The 15,001-nt window shown below is 36.8% G+C and overlaps 1 long non-coding RNA gene across 1 annotated transcript; it reads right to left on the minus strand.

The window, feature by feature from the left end:
* Positions 1-3,920: 3,920 nt before the first annotated feature.
* Positions 3,921-12,687, minus strand: LOC131162362 (uncharacterized). Its single transcript, XR_009138765.1, has 3 exons — positions 12,463-12,687; positions 12,236-12,371; positions 3,921-4,285 (listed from the first exon to the last, which is right to left on the minus strand). It is a non-coding gene; the product is annotated as an uncharacterized LOC131162362 (long non-coding RNA).
* Positions 12,688-15,001: the final 2,314 nt, after the last annotated feature.

Genomic DNA, 15,001 nt, shown 5'->3' on the forward strand with positions numbered 1-15,001 from the left:
TTTTTTCGCAATCAAGAACCTAAACCAAAATTAATGTTTTAACAACTAAACAATAAACGAAAACATGATAAAAATTTAGATTTTAATTAAACTGAACTTAAAATAATTAGAACCAACAAAACTTAAATCCTAAAGAAGATTTTTTTTTGTTTTTATTTTTTTAAGAGACCAATTCAAACTTTAACAATGAATAATAAATCAAGAAAAAATTAACTCTAACAATAATATTAAATAAAAAGAGAAAGTAAATAAATAAACTTTTATAATAAAAACTCAACAAAAAATTAACAGATCAAAACTTTAATAGAAATTGTACTGAAATTTAACAATAGTCATTCAAATATTTAAAAGTAAGAATAAAAGAGAGAGAGAGAGAGAGAGAGAGAGAGAGAGAGAGAGAGAGAGAGAGAGAGAGAGAGAGAGAGAGAGCAGCTGGCCCATATTGGAGTTGAAGCAGCAGCAGCCTCTGCGAGGAGGAGCTTCGGGTTTTCACGGGTAGCAGCAGCAATGGGAACACAGCAAGGGCTTCGGGTTGCAGTACAGGAGGAGCTCGACTGGGTGTTCACGACAGCAGCTTGGGATGGGACAGCAGTGAGTTCAGTTTAAGGGAGTTGCAGCAGTAGCAGCGGCAGTATGCAGCAATGGGGAAGAAGAGAAGGGAATGAGGGAGAGGAAGAGAAGAGGGGGAGAAGGGAAGAAAGGGAGAGTTGAGAGAGGGGTCGAGAGAATGAGAAGGAGAGAAGGGAGGAAGGAAGAGAGGTTGGGAGGATTCGGGCAATGAGGGAGGAAGGATGAGGGAGAGAAGGCTGAGAAATTGAAAAAGAAAGACAAAAGAGGAAGAGTGGAGGGGGCAAGGCTGAAGAAGGAAAGGATTTTAAAGCTGAGCCCTACCCAGCACCACATGGAGGAGAGGAAGGACTACATGCCGGGTCAAATCACATATATTTTCTTATTTTATTTTATTCTTTTCTTTTCTTGTTTTTTCTTTTTTTTTTCCCCTTTTTTTTGTTTCCCAGTACACATGCCCGATTTCGATCTTCCTACAGCCCGTAACTTTCAAAGTTCAAAACACAGAAGTTGTAGAACACTTTCTCAGCTTTCCACAACATTTCGAATCACCTTAATCAGAGCTCGACTAAGAGAATTATGTCCAAATTACGAAGTACCCGTTGGCTTTAACATCCATAACTTACCCTGCAAAAATAAAATACCAAAAATTCATAAATTATTTAGTAAAACCCAAACATTATAAATAGAGCATAATGTTAAAATATTGAGCATAATTAGGCATTTAATTAAAAATATAATTCTTAATGCATGAATTAAAATACTTAATTACATAATTTAGACACGTAATCAGAATCCTAACTCGGTCGATCGAATCTGTTGGCACAATGCCGTAACGGCAATTAAACGGCCATATTTTTAAAATAAGAATAAGAATAAACTCGTCCAACGACTATAAAATGGCTAGAACTCAAACATGCCTATATATACAAGGCTTCTAGAGTTATTCTAGTATTGATTGACCATTGATTCATATTGAGATTTTTGCTTACATCATTTTTCAAGTTCTCTCACTATCATCTTTCTCAAAATCTTAGAGAGCACATTGTTCCTCCATTGAGCTTCATTCAAATTCATTTGGGAGTGTATTAGATTTGTATTTATATTGTACTCATCAACCCTATTGAGGAGCATTCATTGTACATAATTCAATCTTCATTCTACAACGACGATTCGGGTGTGAATTGTTTCAAGCAATGGGTATCTTACTTGAGATATTGTAAAGATATCTCCACTAATTGAAGGAGGGATTGTGAAGGCATCTCCGTCTAGTGAAGGAGAGAGGTCACTCCACCTATTAACGGAGAGGATAATGAAATCCTCAATTGGTTTTTCTTGAGGCAAGGACGTAGACAGCAATCGTCGAACCTTGTAAAAAGTTGGTTTTGCTCTCTCTTCCCTAAATTCTTTATTTTTCATACATCTACATATATATATATATATATATAAATTCTTTATTTTTCATACATCTACATATATATATATATATATATATATATATATTTGTTGAGATTATCAATTGCATTTACTTACTTAGAACACAAGCATAAACTAAATTGAAAGTTGTTTGAATATTTGCTTAAATTTTTAAAACACTCAATTCACCCTCACTCTTGGGATTGCACCATTTCTAACACACATTAGCCATCTAAGTCAAATCTCTAGAAGCAACTAGATACTGCCACATGGCGGATGACATCATGCTACATAATTTTTTTAAAATGCAAATAGAGAAGCTCCCTTGTGACGGGTGACGTCATGCTGACGTTATCTTGCTACTGTAATTCAAAAAAAAAAAAAAAAAAAAAGTTGAGTCATGTGTCTCCATTGCTAGCAGACATGTGGCCCACTAATCCCAATCGAATTAAATTCGGTTCAAGTGATTAAATCAATTTACTTTTTGACCCACTGGTTTATTTATTGTATTTTTAAATTAATTTTAAAATGATTTTTAATTTTTAAAAATAGGAGAAAATATTTTAAAAATCAGAAAAAATAAATAAATAACTATTTGAGTTATTTTGACTCAAATAACAAAAAAAATGAAAAAATAAAAATACCAAAAATAAAGAAAAAATCTTTAAAATTTCTAGAAAATTTTAAAAAATTAGTTAAACTTTTAAAAAATTCTAAAAAAAATTATGTGAAAAATCTAAGAATATTTTAAAGACTTCTTTTTATCAAATTTAATGAATTTATATATATATATATATATATATATATATATTTTATGTATGTACATTCTAATAATATAACAAAAAGTAAAGAGATGTTTTAGACATCATTTATATTAGTTATGAGAGAGATTTATTTAATTAATAAGATCCATCTTTGAAGGTATTATTAAACATTCTTAAATCGCACATTATTTCACTTTTTTTAAAAAAATTTCAAATATTTATTTATTTTTTCAAATAAATAAATTAAATATTACTAAATTCAATTCAGAGATAATTCACGATTAATTAGATATTATTAGTAGAACAAGTTTGTAGGGAATATTAGTACCCTTACCTCGCATAACTGAACTCTCGATCCCAATTTTAATAAATGTATACCGAGACTACCGATTCTTTAGCTTAGGATTAATTTAGAGACCAATCAACAAATAGTAATTAAGTGAACTAACCATACCTAGGTAAATAACATGTTAATAACGACCCTATCGAACTTATATTATAATTACTATTAATCACTATTCTTAGCAACAAAAGTGATTAGTGTAAGAGGTATAAAAATATTCTCTCGAGGCAACATCCTATTCCCAAGAATGAAATTCTCAAAAATGTTATCTCACAAGAATATATTTTTATGTTGTGAGCGAAAAGATACTAAAGATCAAGTGCAACCTTTATGTGCAAACAAATTTTGTTCATTAAATTTAAAATTCTATTTTAATATAATTAAATATTCTAAAGATAAAATATTAATGATGTATAAAATTAACATTTTATTAATAAATTTAAAATATTTTTCATCTTTTTTAAATATAAAAATATAGATTGCTTAATGGTGAATAAAATCAAAATTTTGTTCATTAAATTTAAAATTTATTTTTATTTTTTTCTTACTTTTCTTAATAATTAAATATAAAAACATAAATTACTTAAAATGCTTCTTTCTTCTCCAAATGGGGCCTTGGTGAAATAATATGAGAGAACTCCGGCAGGTGCAACAACAGGCAAAGGCCACAACCCAACTTTTAACCTACTTGTCTGAAGAAATTTGAGACAATTGCAAATAAGTTAGGCAGCATAGCCAAAATTTTGCTGCAGTTCGCCAAAAACATCATTCATATCAACATTTTCAGAACAATAAACTCCTTACAAACATTATTAGGATTAGCAAAGAGATTTAATCAGCTGAACACTTCAAAATTCCTCACTACCTTTACTACCCAAAAAATTAACAATGTTTCAATTCTTTCTCAAATTTTAAAAAACTGTTAATCAAAATGTCCTACACCTAAAATCTAAAAATTTGTACACGCTGGAATCCAATAAACAATTTTTTCACAAACTTGTCAACGAGTTACATACACCATACTTGACAAACAAGCATCCCTACCACATTTTACAAGTGAAAAAAGGACCTCAACTCAGATGGACCTTATATTCAGAAGTTCATTGGATGAAATTGGTCTCCATAAATTTACCATGTATCTCAATACATTCTTCAATAACTGGTTCTTCGGAACCGCAAACATGGGATTTTTTGCCTACAATTAGGATAAGCGAACAATGAACAAATAAAGTCATTTTCCAACCACACAGTATTGAAGAACCATAAGTTCAATCTAAAAAAGCCCAAAAGATCCAACATACACCCCCTTTAAAATGCTACCATGACCTAAACACTAGACATGAAAAGAGAAAAATTACATTACACTTCTTTAGTACATAACAGGGAAAGTTCGTCTCAAATCTGTTCACGATACTGTCAACCATGGAACTTCGCTACTGCCTCGGTTGGGTGGTCAATCAAATTATTGGTAACATTGCAACCAGGTTTTCCACACTTGAGACCGAAGAAAATGAATTTGCTGCTATTTTGAATCTTATGAAAGTTACAAGTACAATACAAGAATGCAAGTTCATCAACATCGAGAACCAAGCTCACCAGCAACACCAGGTTAGTTGATCAGGTGACCAACTTATCTGATCCCCTGCACTGCTAAATATAAGGCCCACAAAAGAGTTTTCCAAAAGGTTTCCAAAGAACAATTGTGGGTTTCTTCACTCAAATTTTATGTTTGAAGAGATTAGAAAATTACACATTTTATGGTCTACTCTCAAATCTTCAACATTTTTTGAGCAAAAGGCTAGGAGACTGGCGTGATTTTTGTTTCTTACTTTTCAAGGAGGCAAAATGGAATATGCAGTGCCACAGACCGCCAATTTAAACTCAATTAACAGACCGCGCGACACTTGTTGAGGTTCTCCCTTGACAAAGTCAACCAATAACTATACGTTCAATCCGACTGTCATGAACACTCCAGAGGTTTTCGAAAGCCATTCATAGTCACAAAATATTAGTCCCAACAATAATGAATTCATGAAGACAAGCGATGTTCATACTCAATGACATGTAGAACTAGTTGTTATATTCAATCAACAAGACAACCACACAAGCCAACATCCAACATCCGAGTAATTCAACAACTAATATAAAAACCCCTGGCAAGGACAAGTGAAGACATCTCTCCTCCCCATTCAACCGAGATTCACACTATCAAGCCTTACATTCTCCCCCACTCACCCTATCGACGACCTCGTCGATGTATTTATAAGAAGACGTCCCACTCTCGTTGATGACCTTTGTCATTGACTACATGTCTGTCATGTTATACTCTACATATTTAGTCTCGACCCTATACAACTCATCCACAGTATAAAAGAACCTTGAATACTCACTTGTAAAGAGCTGAAAAGGGACATAGACTCATCCACTATGTGAGATTACAATGACTACTAACTTGCAAAGAGCTAAAGAGATAAACGACTCATCCACTGTGTGAATTAACTACGACTACTAACTGGTAAAGAGCTAAAAAAATAGGTACAACTCATCGACTACGTGGGATAATGACGACAACTGACAGGTAAGTATCTGAAAAAGGATACAACTCATCGACTATGTGAGGTAACTACGGCAACTAACAAGTAAAGAATCAAAAAGATATACGACTCATCCATTCCAGTTGGTTGTCTTTTGGGCATTGAAATCTACCGAATCTCGCATCATACCATCGTTCAAGTCATCAGAGGCTCGCAATTATCTATCTTAAATTGGTCAGAGCGTCCAGCGTTCACCCTGCCTACCCTTTTCGCGCATTGGCGTGTCACCCTGTCTGCTTTCCTAGGTACTTGGCGTGAACTATAATCCTTCCCTCCCATGCGAACCAAAGCATGCATCGTTCACCTTGCCAACCCTTTAGTGCATAGTGTGACACCCTACCTACTTTCCTGAGCGCGTGGCATGAACCATAACCCTTTCTCTGCCATGTTAACTTACTAGAGCGTGTAGTGTTCACCCAGCCAACCTCTTTAGCCCTTGGCATGGCACCTTGCCTAATTTCCTAGGTGCTTGGCGGGAACAATTACCATCTCTCTGTAGTCCTACTAGAAGTCCTCTACTCACTTACCCATCAAATTGTCATGGATTCTTTTCCAATCCCTTGTACGTGCAACATAAGTAATGATCTCAATTAACTCCCCTAGGGCGGCCTCAAGCTCTATTGGCACAACCTCGTAAGATTCTGGATTGCATCTGACATCCATGTCTTTCAGCCTATTCAAAGCTTCCGACAGCTCACCCTTTGGGATTCTAGTTGGCATCATGCCCTCGATGTGTTTTAGCATGCTCAAGGCTTCCAATAACTCAATATTCTCTGACAAGCCTCAAGCTTTATTGGACCGCTTCCCGTAAGGAGGCCTCAATCTCTATTTGCACTACCCCTTGGAATTATGGATGGCACCATGCCCTCGATGAGTTTTACCCTACTCAAAGCGACAACTCAACACTTTCTGGCAAACCTCAAGCTCTATTGGTCTGCTTCCTGTAGGGAGGCCTTATGCTCTATTGGCATTACCCCTTGGGATTACGTATGTCATTGCGCCCTTGATGAGTTTTTGACTGCTCAATCCTCTTTTCGAATACCGCAAGCTCTGTTTGTCTTTCTTTTTCATGAGAGATGGGAGATGGCATCATGCCCTTTATGTATTTCACCCTTTTCCCGAGGCTTCCAACTACTCCATACCAGGGATTCTTATACATGGAGTGACTTATTCAAGTTCCACAATTCAGTTTACAAAATCAATTTTCTCTTTGGCGGCCTCAACTCAATTGGCATGCTTTTCTCTCGAGTCATCTCTTGCCCTACATGCTTCCACATTGTCTTGTTTTACAAAATTTTAAATTCTCATTTTGCAACTCATAGTGCTCAAGCCCACCGGGCTCATGCAAACCATGCTCTGATACCAACTGTCACAGACCGCCAATTTAAACTCAATTAACAGACCACGCGACACTTGTAGAGGCTCTCCCTTGAATAGAGTCAGCCAATAACTATACGTTCAATTCGACTATCATGAACACTCCAGAGGTTCTCGAAAGCCATTCATAGTCATGAAATATCAATCCCAACAATAATGAATTCAGGAAGACAAGCGACCTTCATACTCAATGACATGTGGAACTAGTTATTATATTCAATCAATAAGACAACCACACAAGCCAACATCTGAGTAATTCAACATCCAAAATAAAAATCTTTGGTGAAGACAAGTTAAGACATCTCTCCTCCCCATTTAACCGAGGTCACACTGTCAAGCTCTAACACAGTGCACCCCCTTGGCCATCCAAGCACTTGATGAATTCAATATATTTTAAGTTTAGGAAATCTCTTAATTTCACTAAATATTTTGCTAAGACTTCAAGCCAACATGTAGGGGTGTACAAAATTTACCAAAAAATCGAGAATCAAACCGAACCGTTTGAAGCTTTGGTTCGGTTTTTCAATTTCGGTCATCGGTTACGATTTTGAATTTATAAAAAATAGATTTTCGATTTTGGTTTCGATTTCACTAAAAAATTGAACCGTAAAAACCTAAAACTGATTATAATTTTAAAATAATTATTTTTAATACTACATATATATGTCCAATGGAATATATTATTTTTTTTAATTTGAATTGTTGTCTTCTTGTACTTTCTCAGAGTGAGGAAGGATTTTATATAGGAGGCATGAGATTCATGCTTCCCATTTTGGCCATGTAGGATGAGTGCTATTGGGAAGAAGACTGAAGAGACGCTCAATCCTCCAAGTCTTGGAATCCTGGTAACCTGCCGACTGCCATACCCTCCGATGCTCACGCCCACACCAACGCCGAGTCGCCCAAACCTTCCATCCTCGACTCCTCATAGCACCTCCCACTTCCTCCCAAGTCCCACCCCATGCCGATGTAGCGACGCTCACACCCACACCAACTGCCAATGCCCACATCTCCACGCCGACGTAGTCACACACAGCAACGCAGCTCACGCCCACATTATCTCTAGTGCGAAATGTGTTTCTAGCCGTCCCTCATCGATTGGAAATGGGAAGAAAAAAGTTTCCCCACCCTATTTATTGAAGTTGGATCTGCTCATCCTTTTTCGTGCTGGGCTTTGCAGTCAAAGCCTTGGCCCAGCTAGAATAATATAGGAATCTGTGGGTTGTGGCCTGACTTGGCTTTAAGTAATGATTTTTTTGTTTTGTTAGTTTAAAATTTGGTAAAACCGAATTAACCGAACCGAACCGTAAAATAAACGATTTGATTTGATTTTAAAACGACAGTATACGGTTCGGTTGCGATTCAGTAGTTTTAAAAACCAAAAGGTTCGGTTTGATTTATGGTTTTGGCAATAACCAAACCAAACCGTGTACACCCCTACCAACATGCAAACTTCTTTCGTTCTTTCCTTTTTATTGGTTCCCATAAAAGAAAAATGTAAACCATGATATAAAGCTTTTAAGGGATATAGACATAATCGCCTATTATGTCATTAACAGAATTCCATCGACAGTTTTGCATTTTGGCATCCTAAAGAAAGGTTGGTCAAGAAAAGACAACTCGTATTCTCATATGAAGGTGTCCAGGCGTAAAGCATTGATGCACATACCCAACCCGAACAGAGGACCAAGCTTAATGATACAACAGTGCCATGCATATTCATAGGGTATGGTGATGAAGAATTTGGCTACAAACTAGGGGACCCATAAAAGAAGAAGATCATCTGAAGCAAAGAAGTAGCATTCCATGAAACTAAGTTTGGAACACATAAAGATGAACATAAGATCAAGTATAAAGATGATATTGTAACCGACTTTTTAACAAGTCACTCTCTTCCTAATAATGCAACCCGAAGAAGATATGCAAAGAGAAAGTGACAATGACACATCAAGAGTAGGCAGTGATGAGCCGGGATGGACCCACCCCTATAGAAATCATTCAACCGCAACCAAGGCGATTAGAAAGAGAACGAAAACAATACTAGATATCCTACTTCTGAGTATATCTTCATTACTAATAAGGGGGAGTTAAAGAAATCCTATTTATGAGTATATCTTCATTACTAATAAGGGGGAGCCAGAGAATTTTCAAGTACTAACTCATCTTGATAAGAATTGTTGGTTACAGACCATGAAATAAGAGATGAACTCTTTGCAGAAGAATGACACGTACGAGTTAGTCAACCTTCCTAAAGGCAAGAAGTCATTAAAGTGCAAATGGGTTTTCAAGCTCAAAAGAGATAACAATGACAAGCTAGTGAAACACAAAGCTCGGCTAGTGGTAAAAGGCTTTGGACAAAAGAAAGGTATTGATTTCGATGAAATTTTCCCTCCCATTGTTAAAATGACATCTATTCGAGTTATTCTCAGTTTAGCAGCTAGCAAGGACCTTGAGCTTGAATAGTTAGATGTAAAGACTACATTCCTTCATGGTAATTTGGAGGAGGAAATTTATGTCATTGTCAGTGCAATGGATCTGAGCAAGAACTCCATTAACATTCAAAAATGAAGCACATTGGCATAAGATATTATTAAATACACAAAAAGCTAGAAGACAAATTTTTACAGATTAAGAAGATTTCGCATATAGAAACCCCTTAGATATGATGACGAAAGTAACATCTTGGGACTAGTTTGAGTTATGCATACGACTAGCTGGTATGGGCTCCTATTAGGAATCCACGTGTTGTTCTCGTTCAGTTAATGGGCCCCTAGAGGAAGAGATTTGTTGAAATAAAGCCAATAAAAAATAATTTTATTATATAATCTTAAAGTCTAGTCCAGGCCAACCTCCTTTACCGAACAAACTACCCAACAATAAAGGGTTGAACCCAACTCTATGATTATATAATAAAATCATTTTTTTATTAGTTGAACCCCAACACAAGAAGTATCGACAAAAAGGAAGCCGCTAGAGATCTCAATTTTGAAATCCCAAAATGTGCTCAGCAAACCCAAAAGAGGTCAATTATGAATGGTTGGGGCACATTCTAAGATCTCAAATTTAAGACTCGTGCCACTTTATGAAGGTGGCAATTAATTATGAGCAAAAGGTTTTATGTTTAACTATTTTGGAAATATATATATATATAGACACACACACATCTTAGCTCTCAATTGATTTTAATGTTAGAAAAACAACATAATCAATTAAAACTTTTAAAATGATCTTTTTTTTAAATCATTTTATCATGTTTAATTATTAAGAAAGATAGAGTGAAAATAAAATAAACTCAAAAAATATTTTTAAAAAGAGAACAAAAAAATTGAATTTGATTATTAAGAAAGAAAATATGAGGTGAATGAATGAGCAAATTTTAAATCCTTCCGTGAAAACTTTCAAATTTTCTCAATTTTCAATCATATTTGAACAGCTTCCATTTTCAGTAATATTTGCCGCAAAGTAAATACAACAAAACAATCATTTCTATTTTCTTTTCTTTCCCTTCCTTTGTCTCCAAAAAAACCCATTGAATTCAACAGAAGAAAGTCCACATTTAGTATTAAAGAAAACAATTAGCCCCTACAACGACAAGACACCACACACAAAGTACTAAAGAAAACATAAAATAACCAAACCAACCAACTTTTGAAAAGTCAATTTGGCACATCCTCACACATGCATGAACGTTTATTACGTGAAAAGTTACAAAACCAACTTTCCAAAAATCAATTTTGACATGCACCTACCGAACTCATTCACAAAATGCAGTTAAAAACACTAGCTTATTTGTTATTCATTGATGTGGAACCTAATTGATACACCAAGTTAGAAATAACGTCCTTGTGCTTCAAAAAATTAGTTGCCTTAAATTAACAATCCATCCAACTATTTGCATGAAGTTATGAAGTTGCATACTCCAAGGTATGTATCACAAAATGTGTCCGAAACAGACACAAAGGTAAATCCCACACTTGGAACCATTTGTGTGGAATCCACCCTTGTGTCTGTCCAAGATGCATTCAAAAATACACATCTTGAAATAATAATTTCTCAAGACCAACATTTTATTTCTCCAATTACACGAATTTCAACCAAAATTTATTTTCCATACTTCTTTGGTGCAATAATTTTTAAAAGTATTTTTCTCTCACTAATTCGACCACCTTTTAAATTTTATTTTATTTTAAAACTCCATGTAAAAATAGAGATTCATATTTCATTCAAAATAATGAACAATTAATCTATACAAAAAATTGTTATGCCAAAAAAAGTAAAAATACAAAATTAATTGTTCGTGCATGCAAAATTTTTAAAAATGTCATAGTTATCTAACAAACTAAAAAAATCCTTTCCATCAAATTTTCAAAAAATTAATTTAGAGCAAACGCAAGTCAGTGTTAAAGGCTTCAAACATTTAGTAACGTCAATTCAGAGCAACCAACCTTTTTAAAGGAACCCAATTGTGTCGCAAGTGTCATTAAATGTTTTAGAAAGCCGCTCATTTTTGCTCTTGAATAATAACAATAACAATTTACGGCACAGGCCCACAAAATAATCTCTCAGCTAACTAGGCTTCAAGAAGTATTGACAAAAGAGACCCTAAAGAGATGAAAACACCGACTCCCTTCCAATTTTGAAACCTCGTTTCCAGCTTGAACACAATCTAGGTAAACGAATCCATAGGAACCCTAAACATAGAATCCTATAGAAATTAGTTTTCAGCAATTGCATTACTGCCAGCTTATCAAGAAATCACCATTGATTAAAGTAGTGAAAGAAGCACAATTCACTTTCATACAACTAACCAATGGCTATTTTCAAGAAGTGAACAGTAACACAAATTAATCAAAAAATTTTCAGTAACATGTGTGTATATATATATATATATATATATATATATATATATATATATAGTCAACCCTCCCTTTGGCTGCTGGGAAGAACCAGGAAAGAAAATATTAGAATCTAAGAGGAAACGCCCAAATTTCAACACCCCTAAGATTCAAAAAAAAAAAAAAATTCTTTCATTGATTTCCAGACCATATATAGCAGCCAAATAAAGAGCAAAATCAGAAAAATAAAATTAAAAATTGCATCTTTCGGATCAAATCAAAAGAATAAGAGAAGCAGAGGCAGACATCTAGAAGAAAAGAGGAAAGATGAAAATGTACCAAAGAAAGGGAAGCCAGAGATGCAACAAGCACCAGCTCTGGATGAAAGCACCCCTTATGCTTTGGAAGGAAAACAATATATGCCCCCAGAACAAAGCCGTCAAGAAATCGATCCTCAGATCTCGAACCCTTGCAGCTGAAAGGAGAGGCAATGCATTACGATGCCTCAATAGGAATCGCATACAAAGAACAAAACCCCAAACACAAACAACAAAAAATCTGCTCACCACGACCACCGAATGGAGGGAGGGCAGCAGACGCCTCCGCGGGGTTCGACTTCGTGCTTACCCTAAGTTGAAGTACTGTAACCCTAAGTTGGCTTTTAAAGTGGAGGGGGTGCGGCGGCTTTTAGGGTTTTCGGATCGCTCCTCGTGCTTACCGTCTATTAGCCGCGGCGCGTTTAGGGTTTTCGGATCGCAGATCGTGCTTTACTGTCTATTAGCCGCGGACTTAAATTGTGCGAGGGAAATGTTACCCATCCGCCTTTGCACAAGTCCTAGTAATATGCACATCCACGTATCCTTCAATTTGTTAAATGAGTTTTTGGTGAATTTCTTCCCTAATCCTCATTCTTCATTTTTGCTTTTCTGTTTTCCAACAAATGTCTTTATCCTATATTTAGAAAAATCTTAAACTTAAAGTTGTCTTTATATAAGATGCAATATAAATTTGTATTAAATAAATTACTGTTGAAATTAGAGGTGTGGAGTCGCCGATAGCCGCACCAGCCCAGCCGTTTGCTTTGACATTGGAGACCGGCGGCCACCAACCTTTGCAGACAATGCTGAAATCTGTAGCCACCTCCTTTAAATTTTACTCCCTCTTCTATATATATATATATATATGTGTGTGTGTGTGTGTGTGTGTGTGTGTGTGGAGATTGTGCAGATGTGTCGTGTAGTGTAAGTTGTGTGAGGGGTTGTGTTGTGCGCAGAGAGAGTTGTGGTGAGAGAGAGAGGGACAGAGAGAGTTGAGTAGTGAGGTTCCTTGTATTTTTTTTCTCCCAATATAGTGCAGTGGTGTGTGCTCCGTGGACGTAGGTCGATTAGACCGAACCACGTAATTTCCAATGTTTCATTGTGGATGTTTATTTTTCTTTGTGTGTGATAGTTGCTCCAGGATTCAACCCCAACAATTGGTATCAGAGCATGGTTGGAGTAAAATTGCTAGATCGAAGAAAAATTTTCGGATTTGAGCCTTTGTCCAGCAGCTCAAAATTCAATTTTGAGGCCACCACCGCATTCCTCTCATCGAGACAAAGCTAACGGTGGCAACAAGAGCTCCAAACAACCTCAGACGACGCCGTACGTGCCGCCAACGTCCAGTGGACGTTCCACGCGCTCTCATGCGCCTTCACACACCGGCAGATAGTTGGCGGCTTACTCCACTCGCTGCCACGCGCTGGCAAACACCCGGCGAATCAGTCGGGACTTGCGCCCAGTCAACGCCCTATTAGCTTGCTCTGTTAGCGCCACGTGGCGCCGAGTAAGCCACCCAGTCAGCAGCTGCATCATTTGCCACGTCAGCAGCCGAGTGAGCCGCTATGTCAGCCCGGGCCCACGCCACATCGGCGATTGGGACCCATAGTGGGCCCCACCTTCACTCGCCAATAGGTGGGCCCCACAATGCCATGTCAACAGTGGGCCCCACGCTGCCACATCAGCTAACATCGTCAATTAACGGCATCATTAATGCTATTAGGAATATTCTGTCAAAGTTGACCAAATTTGACAAAGAGTTTGACCAGGCTTTTCGAAGCCATTTTAGGTCCATTTTTCGAACGACTTAAGCCATTTCTAAGGTTTTCGGTCGTTTCAGATCCAACTGTGCTGTTCATTTGAGCTAATTTTATCTCTAGATCAGCGAATCGAGATGTTTGACGGCCCAAACTTTGGTTTCTGGAAAATGCATACTGAGGACTACTTGTTTGGTAAGGAATTGCACTTACCATTGAAGGAGAAGCCAGAATCCATGAAGGAGAGTGAGTGGGATTTGCTTGATCGAAAAGCTCTCAGAGCTATTAGAATGACGCTGGCAAAGTTTGTTACCTTCAACATCAAGCACTTGACAACCACCAAGTCCCTTATGGATGCGCTATCTAATATGTATGAGCAGCCATCAGCTGCGAATAAAGTACATTTAATGAAAATATTGTTTACCATAAACATGTCTGTAGGTAAAAGTTTCAGCAGACACCTGGATAATTTCAACGAGTTGTCGGATCAACTTGTCTCGGTTGGAATTACATTTGACAGTGAGATTCATGCCCTACTGATTCTTAGTCAGCTACCTGATAGTTGGAAAGGTATTGTTATTGCGATCAGTAGCTCCATAGGAAAATTGAAACTGAAGTACGACGAGGTTATCAACATGATTTTGACGGAAAAGATCAAAATGCAGTCGAACAATGCCTCCACTTCAAGTTTAGCTTTGAACGTAGAAAGCCGAGGAAAAGGAAGCGAGCATGGACGATCAAACAATCACGGAAGATCTAGGACCAGGCGGTCTAAATCCAGAAATCCCAGAGGTTCCCAAGGCACAAAGAACATTGAGTGCTGGAACTGTTGAAAGGGCGGGCATTTCAGAAACCAATGCAAAGGTCCGAGAAAGGAATCTGAGACAAAGACAGAAGCAAATCTCACCTCTTCCTCAGGAGAAAAAGATGCATTGATATGCTCTTTGGAGAGCAAGCAGGAGTCTTGGGTCTTAAATTCTCGGGCCTTATTTCATGCCACTTGCTGCAGAGATTGCCTAGAGGATTACAGA

The sequence above is a fragment of the Malania oleifera genome, chromosome 8, assembly GCF_029873635.1.
Source record: "Malania oleifera isolate guangnan ecotype guangnan chromosome 8, ASM2987363v1, whole genome shotgun sequence".
NCBI lineage: Eukaryota > Viridiplantae > Streptophyta > Magnoliopsida > Santalales > Ximeniaceae > Malania > Malania oleifera.